This window comes from Camellia sinensis, chromosome 6, assembly GCF_055761805.1.
Source record: "Camellia sinensis isolate YWXY chromosome 6, ASM5576180v1, whole genome shotgun sequence".
NCBI classification, from domain to species: Eukaryota; Viridiplantae; Streptophyta; class Magnoliopsida; order Ericales; family Theaceae; genus Camellia; species Camellia sinensis.
This window is the reverse complement of record NC_138966.1, coordinates 163083132-163100145: the sequence shown is the minus strand read 5'-3', so window position 1 is coordinate 163100145 and position 17014 is coordinate 163083132. Positions and strand designations below refer to the sequence as shown.

Below are 17014 nucleotides of genomic sequence, written 5' to 3'. Positions count from 1 at the left end.
AAAAAAAAGGCAAGTACAAGTTTGTTTTTGAAAATAGACTATCTATTTTTTTAAAACAAATGTGACAAAATGAAGAGATTACGATTATCTAAATTGACTTAATTTTTTTATTTATGAATGATATACATAGAAACCTTACAAAATAAACGGCCTTGATTATCGGGACCCATGGTAGGCCCTACAATTCTAAACATGACAACAGTCAAGCTCAAATTTAAATTTGAGAGAAACCCAACCGTAATATTATTATGGGAGATTGACTAATAAGTCTCATATTTTGAATTTGTGATCCATATAGTCCCAAATTTTTTCTTATGATCAATTTAGTCTTTTTGGATATATAATGACTCATTTGCCCACTACAATGGAGTGTCACATTTGGAAAAAGTACACTAATAAGGTTTTAATTTTTTTTTTTTTGTGTCACATCATATCTGCCACGTTGTCACATTTGAAAAAAATACATTAAGGAGTTTTTAGTTCTTTTGGAGTATCACATGTTTTTTTAAAGTGTTACATCATACCCGCCATATCGGAGACATGTTATATTTGGAAAAAGTACACTAAAAAGTTCAGTATTTTTTAGAATATCACCCCATACCCACCACATCGTCACATTTAAAAAAAGTACACTAAGAAGTTTTTAATTGTAACATCATATCCACCACGTTATCCCATTGATTTGGAAACTTAGCTAAAAGCTAGGTTTTTGGCTTTTTAGCTTTTTTGTTTTTTTTTTTTTTTTGTTTTGGTAAGTACTTTTTAGTTTTTTGAATCATATCACATCTCTAGTTTTTTATACTTTTTTTAAAAAAAGTCAACAAAAGCTAGCTTTTAACCTATTTTCCAAAACAAAGTAGATTTAAAACTGACTATTTGATTTTTTTTGGCTTTTTTTTTTGAAAAAAAATATGTAAAAAAATAGAAAAATGATGTGATCTAAAAGAGCCAAAAAATTGGCTTTTAACCTAATTGCCAAAATAGGCCTTAGGAAAAGTATACTAACACTACTAAAATTTCAGATTTTTGAGACGGCAAAATACCGTCGCTAATACTCCTAATGCCGTCGCAAAAAGCTTTTTTGCGACAACAAATGACTTTTTGCAACGACAAGATCGCAACTGGGGGCATTGCAAAAGAGTTTTTGCGATTGCACAGTGTCGTCGCTAATGTTTTACGACGGCATTTTTGCCTTTTGCGACGACACTTTGCAGTCGCTAATAATGTTTGAAATTTCTTGACTTTTTGCGACGGCACTATTTTACCGCCATATCTTTGAGGAGGCACACACTCTTGGCCAGGTTGAAGGCCAATTGATGATCTTTGTCAGCAACAACCGAATCAGAATCTCTGATATCTCGGTCGTTGAAGGTTAGCTTCGGTGCCCAGATGGTGGTAGTTGGGTCGGTAGGCTCGGATTGGGGGCTCGGTGGCAGGCTCGGTGGAACAGCAGCTTCGTCTTCATCAACCAAGTTTTGTTCAGTTTCGGCAGTCCGGCTCGCTTGGCTCGGCGGGATGAGGACGGTTGTTGTGTAGGAAGGGCCACCACCGCTTCTTGGGTTTGACCTGATAGTGGTACTTCGGCCCTGGTTGTTGCGGTCAGAAGGGCCCTGACTCTGCTTTTCTTTGCCATCTCTTCTTCAGCGGTTAGTGGGACAAGTCTTATTTCGGGCAAGGTTGGGTCCGGTTCTGGTGCGTCTTCAAGAAGGAAATCGGTCACTCTGGCTTTTCGGCGACCGCTATATCTGTAGGTCGGCTCAAAGTTCAGGAGCTTAGCCCAACTCCTTTCTTTAAACCGTAATGCGGCTCAGAGTGTGTTCAGATTTGGGTAACTATACAGGGAAGCAAGATGAGCTGAGTCTGCAAAGAGGATACAACTGTTAGATCGGTTATGACATCTGAAACCAAAGTAAAAGAACATGCATAAAACTGAAGTAACTATACTAGGTTCTCCTTTTTTCCAATTGATACTTCGGCCTGGGATTTGGGCTTGCTGATCTTCAAAATTTCCCGATACCTAGAAAAAGTCGTCGTCATTTACATCCTTATCTGGCGTATCTTTTATTATCTTTTCTCTACGACGGCGTATCCTAAGGTAATAAACCCAGCCATCATCTTTGGAACCTATGGAGTACTGGTGGAAGATTTCGGCTAGACCGAGGTTCAGGCCTGCTTGGCGGTTTAGTTCGGCTATACCCATTATTATCCGGTATGTATTGGTGGATAGCTGGGTTGGGCATAGTCTGGTTTGCCTAAGAAACTCACAAATTAAAGGCTGGACTGGGAACCTTAGTCCGGTCTCTATAATTGAAAGCAGGGTAAAAGGTACAAAGCCTGCTTCACCCCATGGTATGATATCCTGCTTGGCTAGGGTAAGGTGTACGTCGTCTGGAATGCCATAATCCCTTCGGAATTCGGCCATACCACCAGGGGTCTCTACTAGATACCTATACTTACCCATTTGTTGTATAATTTACGAATAAGTTATGTCGGTGCAAAAATTGTGCTCAGTAGCTCGGTTGAGCGTACGCAGGAGTGCCTGGGCAACCTAAGTCTGCAAAGTAGAAAACAGGGGTTAAGCACTTATCATTGGACCGTGCTACAAATTAAAAGCAAGGTATAAGAGCCCTACTTCGGCCTTGTGAACTGGTTCTACCTCGGTTCGTCAAAAGGTTTGGTAGCTCGGTTTGAGCAGGTTGCTTATTAGACTGGTTCATCATCTAGGGGCAGCTTTCTGCGTTCGGTCTAAAAACTAAGAAAGCTGGCTTAGCCCCAAAGGCCTAAATCGGTTGAACTATGTGTTTTGTTACTTCGGTTGAGCCTCTAGGGGCAGCTTTCTGAGTTTTGCTTAGAAGCTAAGAAAGCTGGCTTAGCCCCAAAGGCTTAGCTCGGTTGAAGACCGAGGTTCCTAGTTTAATGTCTTCAAACTTCGTTCGGTGATCTTATTTCGGCTAAGGTGAATCGAAAGTCGGTTATTTTTTGAAGCTGTTGTTATTTCTACAAGCTCTAGTTCGGTTATTTTCTGTATTAATCTACCTATATAGCACAAAACAGTATCCTAGTTCGGTTGGGACAAGTTTTTGGATCAAAGACTAGTCTTCTACAGGATATTACATACACGCACGAGTTCAGTAAAGTTTTTCCAGTAAAATACAGAAGCAAAGCAGAAAATAGACTAATATGTTTCGCAAAAAAATGGAAAGCAAAATACGAAAACAAACAAAGCAAGAAGGTTAGATTTGCTTACCAGAGTAAAAATGAAGAAGCTAGAAGATGGAAGCAATGGCAGCAATGAAGGACACGAACACAGCAAGCTCAAACTCAGGGCTTAGGAACAAGGGAGAGAAGAAATAAGGAATAACGTAAAAGATTCAAAAATGAAAGGGTTGTTTTGTGTAAAGGATGAAAGGCAAAAGGGCGGGACTGTTCAAAAATTTCGTAGTACGAGGGCGGCATGACAACTGCCCCAGCCTGTCAGAGCCCGCCACGTGTCTTTGGAAAGGGAAGCGTTACAGTCATGATTGACGAGACGTTTTGACCGGACAAAACAGAGCCCAGAGTAAAATTAGCTCAGCTTAAAAGGCTTAGGAGTTTTTAGCTCGGCTGGAGAGGCTAAAGGGTTTTTAGCTCGGCTGGAAAAACTTAAAAAATCCAGCTCGGCTAGTAGACTGGTAATCCCAATCATGCTGTGCAGATGGAATTAAGGGGCAATTGAGAGAGTAATTTTTGGTGAAAATTGGGCCGAGCTGTGAGATGGACTTTGTGGCCCAAAATACGAAGGACTGTGTAAAAAAGCCGTAATGTTACTCCGGCCCAAGAAAGGTAAAGTTACTTCGGTCCAAAATGATGTAAAGTTACTCCAGTCCGAAGGCAACTTGGAGTTAGGCCGGTCTCAGAGTTAGTCCGGTCACGACGTAGTATGGTTAGAACGGTCAAAACCTTGTTACTCGGTAGTTCGGTCTAAACACACCATGGTTGAACAAGAGAGAACCGAGATAAGGAGTGGATGGAGAAAACCGAGCTAAGGATAGTTCGGCCTACTCTGTGGCTCGGCATAGCCAGTATTATTTCGGTCATGTGGTAGTTCAGCCATAGTAAAAACCATCCCACTTGGTTTAAGCAGTGGGGGGGGGTGTAAAAGGATAAGCATTATTCTTTAAGAGTATGAATCCTAGAAGGACTCTGCATGGAGAAATAAAAGTCCTACTAGGATTGTGCCACTCGAAACCTATAAAAGCTCACAAGCATCACCTTGGAGGAGGTAACATAACACAACATACAATTTTGCTTCCTGAATACATTGAGCTTTGTCTATTTGTCAAGTTTTCTGACTTAGGCATCGGAGAGGTTTCCGGCACACACCCGCCGGCTAGCTCACGTTTGTGTTTTCAGGTGACAAAGCGACGTCGTACGGAGGAGCGTGGACTTAGTCAACAGGATTATACGAGGAGAATTATTTCTTCCCCGTACAGGTATGAATTGATATGGGCTGCTCTTATCTGCTATTTATCTACTCTATCTGTTAGAGTTGGAGCTGCTGTTCAAGTGGATCTGCTACTGTCAAATGGTTGCTCTATGGTGGAAGGGTGCGAATTGATATGGGCTACTATTCTTTGTGATGCTGTGTGTTGTGTTGCTTTGTGATGCTGGGTGTATACTGATCTGATTTGATAGAGAAAGAGTACGCAAGACCTGTTCTAATTTAAAGGTTGCTGCTGGTGTTATGTCACCTGCTGGGTTGTTTTGATCTGAGTATGCAAGCTGCTGGTGTTCAATCCTTAGGCTGAGTATGCAAGTTTCTGATCTGCTCTGATGGCTGCAAGTGATCTGCTCTAATGGCTGCTGTGATCTGTTCTGATCTGTCCTAATGGCTGCTGGTGTTTTTGTTCTAATTGCTGCTGGTGTATTGATCTGAGTATGCAAGCTGATCTGTTTTGCTGGTGTATTGATCTGTTTTACTGGTTTGGTCTGTTCCTTTTGTTGGTTCCTCACCAACTTAGGGGTGCTTGCAAATAATTGGATGGGTTATTTTCGTGCCAACCTCGTTGGGATGTTTTAACTCATTGTGATGCTCCTGCACCCCACCTCTTTTTCTCTTTATTGGTGTAATTTGTTTTGTACCTCGTACTACATTTTCATCAATGAAGTCTTTTTCTTTGCCGTTCAAAAAAAAAAGATGAATCCAAGTACTCCGCGGGTAGGGGCAAAGGCACAAAAGGGCCAGGGGGGTCACGTGTCCCCTTTAGTTTTGAAGACTTTTTTTTAATTTTTTTATTATTGTCATGTATAAAATGTATTCTCTTTTTTTCTTAACATATTCTTTGGCTAAGGGTTTATTGTATTGTTCACCACAAGTAATTATTTGATACTTTGGGAATACTATGTGGTATTATTTATATAGTAGTTTAAATCAATAGTGTAGCGAAAAATATTATAGATTGAATATAATAAACTCATTATTTTCAAGTAGTTGACATACCACTTATTGTGATTTGTGATTTTCTATACTTTGAGCATCACGTAAGCAATGCCATATAAAACTGTTTAATAATTTTCATTCAAAACATATCATTTATAAGCAATGTCATCTCTTTAATGTTTTTCTGTCAAATAAAAATTAAATAGATTTTATAATAATTTGTGATATAAATGATGTGTTTTTATTTTTTAAAATTAGGAATTTTGATTAATAATTTTTTGTGCTAAAATTGCAAACTTACATCACCATCCCACACCGAGCTATTCCACACTATTATAGAATTTTGATTTGTTCTTATTAATAATAAATATGTAATTTTTTATGTTTAAATTTATCTCATAAAATTATTATTATCTTAATGTTGCTCATGATTTTTTTTTTAAATAAAAAATTATAATTAATAAGTGTTCCCTTTAACTTAATTTCCTGACTCTGCCACTGCCCACGGGCCAACTGACCTTTGTCCTCATAGCGAAACCTGCAACAAGTCCAGTGGAAAGGTTCCGAAATGGGGTGGTTCCTTCCCGTAGACTCTCCGACGATCAAGTTAGATGGAAAAGTGATCAGCTAATAATAACTTAAAGAGAAAGTTAGGAGTTGAGAGAGAGAGAGAGAGAGAGAGAGAGAGATACTTGTTACCAAACATTCTTCAGAAACTTCTTTATATCTCTTACTAATCATTTCCTTGTCCATTCGAGCTGTCTCATTAGCCGAAAGCCTATAGTCTATTTGATGACGGCCACGGTGGTTTCACCATGCCCTTGAGCGAGAGGTTTTGTTGCATTACAACCTCATTTAATACCTGATGTGTGGGTTCAATAATTCTACATGATCTTTGTTTGACACGTGGCTAACTCTCTACCTGACACATGTTCAAATGCCATTGGGCCTGGACCAGTGCAGGTTCCCCACTAGGCCTGCTGTTAGGCTTCATCTTTTAGGCTTTAACCAAATGACTATTTGGGCAACTCAAGACAACCGTGGGTTAGGCCCTCTTGGGTCATGGGTTGGGCCTTCTCAGGCCATGCCTGATGTGTGGGTTCAATAACTCTACAGGATCTTTATCTGCTACGTGGCTAACTCTCTACCTAACATATATTCAAATGCCACTAGGCCTGGACCAGTGCAGGTTCCCCACTAGGCCTGCTATTCAGCTTCATCTGTTGGGCTTTAACCAAGGGACTATTTGGGCAACTCAAGACAACCATGGGTTGGGCCCTCTTGGGCCATGGGTTGGGCCCCCCAGGCCATGCCTATCACAATGAAATAAAGTGATTATTCCATCATAATGTTTATTTTCATATTTGATTCACTAAAAAAAAATACAAATTGTATTTTAAATAAAATCATCATTAACCTTTGAAAAGAAAAATATTTGAAAGCACATTTTTTTTTTTTTTTGATTTTGAGAATTTACATTAGTTGGGAGTTAAAATTTTATCAATTGACTTTTGTATTTTTTTATATTGATAATTATAAGCATATAATGATTTGTTTTTTATTCACTACAAGTAATGAACAAAGTGAATAAGGAAATACAAACCTTTTTTCATTATGTTTTGGCTCTTTCTTTCCTTTCCCTTTCTTGTATCTGATTCATGAAAGCTATGAAACAAGAATGGGAAGGTTAAGTTTATTTTTATCTTCAATGTGATTGAAGGGTACTATGGTAATTTCCACAAGCAAGTTAACATCGTTTGAGCCCGTTTAATGAGAGAGCATAATCTTGGTATTATTTTGGAAAACAAAGGAGTCAGTATAATTATTAAAACTATAGGAAACATATTTGCAATTATAGTAAACCTCAGAGAAGTAAGTGTAATTTACCCTTTTTTTCTTTTAAATTATTTTTTTCATTTAAAGCTAGGGCTAGCGTATTGTCATGGCCCACACCACATGGTCCATGGATTGTTGCGGGTTGAATTGACCTCCCTAATTAAAAGCCTATTAAAATTATTTTGGAGAAATTACAATAAAAAAAAAGGTTATAATAAAATAAATCCTATATTTTTATTTTTATCAATTTAAATATTAAATTTTTTATTTGTTTTTTATTTAAATTATTTGTCTATTTTCGTTAAGTAAAATCAATAAAATCATAGGTCTTTTAATCATAACACTCAATAAAAAATGATATTTCAAACATTTTATATATATTTACATTGAGTTTAATGATTAAAATATTATTTTTTTAATTTTAATTAACGAAAATAGATAAATGATTTAAATTAAAAACTAATCAAAATATTAGAATTTAAGTTTTATTTCGAAATTGACCTCACTAATTAAAAAGCTTATTCAAATTATTTTAGAAAAATTAAAAAAAAAAAACTCAGATTTTGAATTTTGTAATAAAATGATTTCTATATTTTTAGTTTTATCAATTTACATCCTAAATTTTTTATTTATTTTCAATTTAAGCTATCTGTCTATTTTCGTTAAGTAAAATCAATAAAATAATAGGTATTTTAATCATAAAACTCAACAAATAAATAAAAAGTATTGTAGACATTTTATATATATCTACATTGAGTTTAATAACTAATATACTCATTTTTCATTGAATTTATATAATAAAAATAGACAAATAGTTTAAGTTAAAACTAATCAAAATATTATGATTTAAATTGATAAAATTAAAAAGTCGGAATTTATTTTGTTATAAGAATAAAGTCTTGGGGTTTTTTTTTTTTTAATTGTCCCAATTATTTTTTAAATATATCTTTTTAGTAAATTAATTTACAAAAATTGATCTCACTGCAATTAGTTTAAAGTGATTGGAATCATTAAAAATTAATCACCAATTGAATAACTTTGTTGACTATTGAAAACTATAAGTATGAGTTTTTAGTTGTAGTAAAGTAGATGGCCGTTGATTTGACAGATAGGTGTCCAAAAACAGTTACTGTAGTGTAGCTCTGCAGAGGAATAAACTCTTATCTCCTCAGAGAGAAACACTACTATGAGAATAAAGATAGGGAGAAAAATATGTGGGGGCGAAGAAGGGGAAATTATAAACTATTATGATACGTGTCTGGAATCTTAATCAATTATAATTTATTTTATCCTCTTATAGGAGGATTTAAAAAGTTAGTTAAAAGTTTATTTTTAAATTTTTTGTTTTTTTATGTATAAAAAATATAAGAGGTGATATAACTCAAAATGAGTTAAAAGTTAGCTTTTAGCTCAATTACTTAATACAATACTTCATCTGCCTATTTTTTTCATCAATCATAATACTATGAAATATCACATGTCTATACTCTAGAATTGCTGAATAATTACTCGTAAAAGAAGTGGGGGAGACGTGACACTCACCTCTCCACGAAAGGGAGTCGATAAACAGGTTGCGTTGGGATGATTTAAATAAATATATTTTTTAATGTTTTATAATAGAATGTAAAAAAAGGATTAAAAAAAATGATGTGACCTAAATAATTTATTTAGGACATGGCAAACAAACTCAAAGTTACTATATAAGCTCCATTTGGCATGCTCATTTGGGCTAATTTAGCATATAGGGCAAAATTGGCTGTTTTAACCAAATATGACAAAATGTTACATCCAAATCATAATCATTTCATTTTTTTTCTCACAAAAGTAAAAAAAGTCAAAAAGTCTATCCCAAATGAGACTTTTTAGCCCCAGGCTAAAATAATCAAAAAACCAAAAGCTAACTCATATCCCAAACAAAGGCTTAAAGGGCAGCTCTCCCTTATTATATAGTGTAATATATTGCAAATTACACTAAAACAATATCATTTTTTTCTGCAACTCACTTCGGTATAACTACCATGGGAAACCTAGAAAGAATTTTGGAAAAACCAAATTTCTTACCAATGCCATGCATTGGATTGTATGTTATGGCGACATCTCTAATTTGCTTCTTAGCAATTGTGACCAACGCTTTCTGCGTTTCAAAACAAAAAACTTTGATTTCCATGCAAATTTGTCACTATCAATGCCGCTATGCTAATATTGTTAAGTGTAGCAACGAAGATGCCATTGGATTTGAGTAGCAAAATGTACGAGGAAGTGATCAACTTGCAAAACTTAGTAGCACGGTCATGATGTGTATTGTAATAGGTAATTTTATGTCATCTTTAGGCCTCATGAATGACAAAGATATCTTCACCAACATAACAACCTTGGGTATTCTTACAATCACCGTAATTGTCAATGTCTGCGTCCAATTAAGCAGTTTTATAATTTCTAGAGAAATACAAGTAGAACACGTTCTGGTTGATATTTTCATGCTTCTGTTGTTTGTAATATCAATTTTCTCAGCGGTTACTATTGCTACCACTAAAAAATATCTAGAATTGGAGTATAGTGAAATACGCACAAAAAAAAAAAGGCATTAGGAAAACAAAATGGAAAGAAAATTACAATAGAAAAAATGAAGGAAAATGTCAACAAGTATTGGATGTGTTGGAAAAAATGGTTTTTTGGTGACTTTAATTAAATATTAAAGTGGGTCCCAACCATCTATTGTGTTGGGTCCAAGTGGGTCTAGATACTTTGCATTGAGATCTTTACACCACAGATAGAATGACCAAAAACCATTGAGATTTGAATGAGAAATTACCTCATGAAGTTAGCTTCATGGAAAAAAAGGTAATGAAGTTTGTAACTCCTGCATTTATTACAGAGTTTAATAGAGCATTAATGGGGTTTGTAACTCTTGCATTAATGGGGTTTGTAACTCCCGCCTTTATTGCAGAGGTTAATGGTGCATTATGAACAGCCATAAAGGCTGGAGGCTCTTCCTCTCTCCCCTATACATGTATAAATTGAGACTTTCCTGTCAAGTCTCAAACACAGAAATTTTTTACTTGCATTTCACAAGTCAGTTTGCCTGAAAGTTCCTACAGTGAGAGAGTACTGCCACTGTTTTGTTCGCTAAGCTAGACAGAGAGTGCTTCTGCCGTAGTTGGTTTTGACCGTCGTATCCTGGGAGACAGACGCCGGGATTCCTCAAGCACTCGACCAGTGAGGCGGCGAAATCTGTTTTAAGGAAACTGCTTCCGTGCAGGCTTTGGTTTCGTCTCTTTACCCGTTTATTGTTTTGTGTATTTCTGTTGAAATTTAGTTGTAATTATTAGCATGTGTTCTTAGTATATATATAATTTGACTTCTTAATAAATCTATTTATTTAATTTTAAAATTTGAACAACAGGATGATGGCAGAAACTGGGAGCCCACAGTTTGTGATGGCATGTTCTGTGACCTGTGCCGCTTCAGCGGTGATCTGTCTTATGACTGCTCTAATTTTAGCACAAGTGGAGTTCCAAGTGCGGGATATTGCTACAATCTGGGAATTAGATTATGCGGGGTCAACAACTGTTATTTTTGTAATTCAGACTGCTACAATGGGTGTGGGGATTATTGGTCCGGTATATGTAGATGGTTCACTGCCATAAAATTCAAATGCTCCAAGGAAAGTACCAAAGGCTTCAAAACTGAACTCAAACCAGAGAGTTATTGGATTAAGAGGTTGGAAGAATGGAAGAAGAGCTCCATAGTTCTTCAAATCTGTGGTCTGAAATTGAGAAAACTTGTCCAGTTTACCAAAAATCTAGTTTTGAACTTGTGTATAATGGTTCAGGTTATGATTGTGGTAACAAGCAAATTAACTCTTCGCATGCCCTTTTTTTTCGTTCGCCCGCTCATGTCATGTTACCACTATTGCTACAAGTTGTTTAAGAAGCTTGAATATAACTCAACATCCCCTGTGAAGTCGGATATTTGCAAGTCTTTTTTGCTTCTTGAAGGTGAAGAGGAACTTACTCAAAGTACCTTAGAGAACATTAGTAATGCAGCGGATTGTTTCATCGTCAAGGCCAAAAAACAGAAGCCCAAAAATTTAATCGAGCTTCTTCTACAGAAATCTACAAGCGGCTTCAAATGTATATCAGACTTTCACAACGACAAAGCTCCATCATTAGATTCTCAAGAACTTGCCAATTGCTGAGCTCTGCCATTGGTGACTCTAACTTGCATTGCCATTGCAATTTCTAAAATCAAGGACATCGTTGACAGGCTTGTGCACAGCGTGAGCGATGGCCTCTCGTATGTCAGACATGTTGACGAAACCATGGATACCAAAGGGAACCTCACATACAGTAGAGATGCAACTGATAAAGTGTGGTTAGGAGTCGAACTTGATGGCAAGTGGCTTGATGAAGATCTCACCAGAATAGCTCCCAAACAAACATCTTGCAGAGAGACTTTTCAAATACTCGCTGATTTTGCTCAGAAAATTGTTATAAAATACAAGGCAGATATCAACGGAAGCCCTGACGGGAACCCTACCAATTGGCCCATTAACGTTGTAGCAGCTAATTCCATGTATAGAATTTGCAAATCTCTGCTGCTGGATGATGAAGGTAACAATCACCAGATAAATCATGATGAACTGTTCGTGAAATTATTTGACATGATCGCAGGTATGCTTCTTCTTTTTCTTCTCTATTTTTTAACAAGTGTATCGGAGGCTTTTCCTTGCATTGACTTGACTCTGAATGAATAGCCGTTGGCATGAATGGAGCTAATTGGATCCATCATGCATGACTACTGTCTATTTGGTTTTCCATTTTGATCTTGATTTTGACTCTAAAAGGATCATGTTTAATTTCTAATGTGCTTTCTGTAAACTGATTTACTGGTGTAGGAGAACCAGGACATGCTAATCAAGTGTATTACACAAGACTTGGGATTTTCTGGGGCAAGCCAATTGCTGCTTGTGTCATATACAAATGCCTCCTTCACTGGAGGTCATTTGAAGTTGAAAGAACTAGTGTGTTTGACCATATAATTCAAACAATTGCTTCATCCGTAGAGGTTGGTGTTTTGATTCTTTTTTAAGTACAATCACTGTCATCATTTATATTTTTTGACCACTTTCTGCCACTGTTGAACGAATTGTAAATTATGTCTCGATAATATTCTCTCTCCTAAGAAATGAGTTCAATGACTACTTGATGCTAAAATCAAGAACTTCTAATTTTATTGAAGGTGCAAGATAATAATGATGTATTAGCCTACTGGTTATCTAACACATCCACTTTATTGTTGCTGCTTCAACACAAACTCAAAGCTAGCGGAGCTGTTAGCATGACTCCCAGCAGCGGAGATCATCTTTGACTTCTCTTTTTGGGAGGATGTCCCAAGTATGAAGAAAAGCTTACCTTCTTGCTGTCTTCTTCTAGTGAGTTTATGATTGTTTGCTCTTTCTAATCGTTGTTTATATTATTTAATTCCAGGGATTAAGATCATCTCCCCTAAGTGTTGGGCTCTCATTTCTTAATGGTCGCGTACTTGGTAGACTGGACGACTTGCGGCAGGTTGAGGCCAAGTATCCAGCTTTGCTGTTTAAATAGCAGCTTACCGCTTTCCTTGAGAAAATATATGGAACGATTAGAGACAGTCTAAAGAAAGAGATTTCTCCATTGCTTGGATTATGTACCCAGGTATGTCATCATTTTAAGCATATATGCTACGATTGCTTTCATTTGCCCCCCCAAAAGGAAGAAAATAAACTGGTTTTGAAGACAGCTCATGATTTTAGTTGTTTTATTAAAAATAAGTAGAATACACTATTTTGCTGTTATATCCTTCAACTCAGGAGTAGAACCAATCCTCCATGCCTTATTGCCCAACTAAGCCTTTTCCCAACTACTTGGGGTTGGCTACATGAATCCTATTTTTCCATTCCACTCAATTAAAGGTCATAATCTCTGTTAAACCATTAGTATAATGTCTTTGGTTTCCCCCATCTCACAGCAGACCATCCTAATTGATTTTCCCTCATTTTGCTAAAACCATATCATGGATTCATTATTCCTAACCTTATCTCTCCTACTTTTGCCACACTTCCTCCATGCCTTATTGCCTATTGCTCAACACTCATATTCCAATCATGTTGGTTGGACAGACTTAGCTTCAATTATTAAAAAAAGCCCGAACTTTCAGATAAGATTTGATTAAAGAAAATTGTGAGGTCACAATTCTTTCGTGCTTGAGGACCTAAGAGAACAAGTTTTTGCTACTTTGTTTAGTTTCCATGGATATGGGTAACTTTAATAAATAAATAAAAAAACCTAAAAGAAGTTAAGCTAGCCATGTGAGGTTGCCTAAATCCTCCAAGGTTAGAAAATCAAGTAGGATACTGGCAAAGATCTTTCTCTGGATCTGAAGTGTTTATGTGGTTCAAAGCAGGCACCTAGGACGTCTCGTGCAAGTTTAGTGAAGGGGCGTTCTCACGCTCATGCTGTTGCTCAACAAGCTCTGATTGCTCATTGGCGAAGTATTGTAAAAAGCCTAGACAACTACTCAAGGATGATGAAAGCGAACTTCGTGAGTTTTGAAGTTCACATAATTTGGCAAGAACAAAGATGACTTTTTCAGGAATAGTATTAATTTCTTACATATTGTTGCTTTACAGGTTCCCCCTTTCCTAGTACGCAAAGTGTTCACTCAGATATTCTCATTTATCAATGTTCAGTTATTCAACAGGTAAATCTACCAAAATCTTTTTCTATTTTTGTTTTTCCACATGCAGTCCCGTTTAATAATTTTACCTACTAAATAATTTTAGTCACTTACTGCAAGCATTCATTAACCTTTGTTCCTGTTCCTCTCTGCAGTCTTCTTTTGCGACCAGAGTGTTGCTCATTCAGTATGGGGAGTACGTAAAATCGGGGTTAGCCGAATTAGAACAGTGGTGTGGCGATGCAACAGAGGAGGTAAGCACTATTCAACAGTAATAACTTTATTATGTGCACTCATTTTGATGTCTTATCTCCACGTCTTTTGGTGTTCAGTATGCGGTATCAGCTTGGGATGAACTGAAGCATATTAGACAAGCTGTTGGGTTCCTGGTATGATATGGTTTTGTGGCCTTAGAAACACAGACACGTGACATGAGATAGACACGACATGGACACATAAACATGGAAATTTTCAAAATATGTACGACACAATGCATCGACACATGGGGACACACACTCATAAATATGAATATTATTTAAAAAATAATAAATTTTAAAGTGTAAAGTAGGAGAATAGGTATGGAATTACACTGTTTTTCTTTTATCATTATTAGATTTAAAGTTATTTTTTGCAAACTCGCTATATGTTTATGTGTGTCTAAGTAACAAACAAGTGTTCTCAAAGTGTTTGAATTGTGTCTGAGTTTATAAAACATTTAAAAGTAGTAAGATATTTTTGGAAGTGTCCAACGCGTGCCGTACGTGTCGTGTTGGTGTCCAACACAGAGCATTAGCTTCTTAGAGGTTTTCTTGCTTCTTGGGTTATAATCACATATGTTGCTACTTTATCTTCTGTTTTATTTCCTTCGCAACTCAGGTCATACATCAAAAGCCCAAAAGATCTTGAATGAAATAACAAATGAACTTTGCCCCGTGAGTGAAACCTATCTTTTTCTAGCTGTCATTTTTTAAAATATCTTAGCTTGCTTCTTTTTCTATTGATTTTCTCTTTTTTCGTCATTTAACTTCTGCTTAATGCTTCTTCAGGTTCTCAGCATACAACAATTATACAGGATCAGTACGATGTATTGGGATGACAAATATGGCGCGCACACTGTCTTTTCAGATGTAAGTTAAGTTTTGGTCGACAATGAGTAGTTTTATCCCTTGGCTTGTTTCTGATTAGGTTTGACAATTGTTTTTTTAGCAACGTTTTTGTTGACTTTTTTTCCTCTGTAGTGAACTTTAAAAAAAATCAAAAAAAATCAAAAACTTTTTATTTCTAGGTTCTGCTTGGGTACAGGACTTGAAAAGTAAATTGAAAAAAGGTAACTAAAGACCAAAAAAATTGACTTCTTTTTTTTAGTGGCTTTTTTGGTCTTTAGGGGACTTCTTTTGAATTCCGCCCCCGACCCCGCCCAAAAACAAAAAAAAAATTTACTTTTTAGATCTTTCTAAAGTAGATGAGCCTGATAAGTAAAAATTTTAATTGGAAAAATTTTACCAAAAACAAAAACGTTTGGAAAAAATGTGGCTTAAGCACGAGTGCAGGTACGAGTATGGTATAGGTACGAGTGCGGGTACGCCGATACGGCAAAATCTCAAAAAAGTATGATACAGGTACGGCTGTTGTACGTCGATATTTTTTATTTTTTATAAATACGGTTAAAGGATCCAACCTGCAAATTAAAATTAAATAACAAAACTAAAAAGAAAACTATAAAACTAAAAGACACGTATTAATATATTTCAATTCAACATAACCAACACCAAAGGAAAAACAATGCAAATTCAGTTCATAATCCAAACAAAGGAAAAACTACCAACACCAAAGGTAAAACAAGGCCAATTCAGTCCATAATGCAAGCAAATGAATATTTGTGATTATTAAAAATAATATTTGTGATTATTAACATTCTGATGAGGAATAACTTTGTTTTAAACTTCTAATTAATTTTTTTGATTAACATTCTTCTGTTGAGGAATAACTTTGTTCTAATTAATTTTTTTGATTATTAGCATTATGTATGTATGATTAATTATTAATTTTTTTTGTTTTAATTTATTAATTTTTTTTGTTCTAAATATGATTGAATAACTTGGTTCTACCTCTCTAATTTTTTTTTGGTTCTACCTCTCTAACCAGGTTCTACCTCTCTGAAGAAGAAAGAAGAAACAAGAAAAAAAACAAAAATAAAAAAAGATGAAGAAACAAGGAGATGAAGAAACAAAATCTAACCAGTTGCTTGCTGTTTGCTGATATGCAGTGGCACCCAAAAATTCTGACCAATTTCTCACCAGAGGGAAGACAAAAAGATGCAAGAAGGGACAAAACCAAATGCTTGCTGATCTGCAAAACAAAAAATATATGAGACGAAGAAGAAGAAACGAAGAAGACGAGGGTAGAAGATGTAGACAAAGAAGAAGAAGAAGAAGAAGAAGAAGAAGAAGATGAAGAGCACTCACCAGAACTCTCCTTGTGTCGCCGTCGCTGGAGGCCTTCGAAGGGAATGGATGGGTCACCTATTTGTTGTTGGGTCGCCTCTTACTGCTGTGTTGCTGAAGTGATGAGATTAGGGCAAAACAAACATCATTTGTGTATATTCCTTCCTCTCTTTTTTTGAAATTTTTCTTACTATTGCTTCGGTACCCCTCAATTCTCCTGAAAATTTGATTTCTGCCCCGACGTACCCGAAACGCACTAAAGGCGTACCCATGCCGTACCCAATCCGTACCCGATTGAACCATACTTATCGAACACCTTTTTGCCGTACCCGGTACGCATGCAGCCATACCAATATGCGTACCCGCACCCAGTAAGTACCCGGTACGTGTACGGCACCATTTTTGGAGTACCCGTGCTTCGTAGCTTATTTAACTAATGACACATAGCTGGCCATGTTCAATTCCTTATTTTTGTTGCTTTTGTTGTAATCCTTATTTCTTGCAAATTCATGTTAGAAATACCCTGAATGGTACAGGTTATTTCAAGTATGAGAGTTATGATGACAAAAGACTCGAACAATGTTGTGAGCAGTTCCTT

General features: G+C 36.2%; 1 pseudogene across 1 annotated transcript; it reads left to right on the top strand.

The window, feature by feature from the left end:
* The first annotated feature begins 11576 nt into the window (after positions 1-11576).
* On the top strand, positions 11577-16794 carry LOC114276104 (myosin-17-like; annotated as a pseudogene). The gene is made up of 11 exons (XR_014333926.1): positions 11577-11903; positions 12153-12322; positions 12497-12651; positions 12745-12951; positions 13700-13837; positions 13926-13996; positions 14128-14226; positions 14305-14361; positions 14849-14904; positions 15019-15099; positions 16118-16794. The product of XR_014333926.1 is annotated as a myosin-17-like (transcript).
* Positions 16795-17014: the final 220 nt, after the last annotated feature.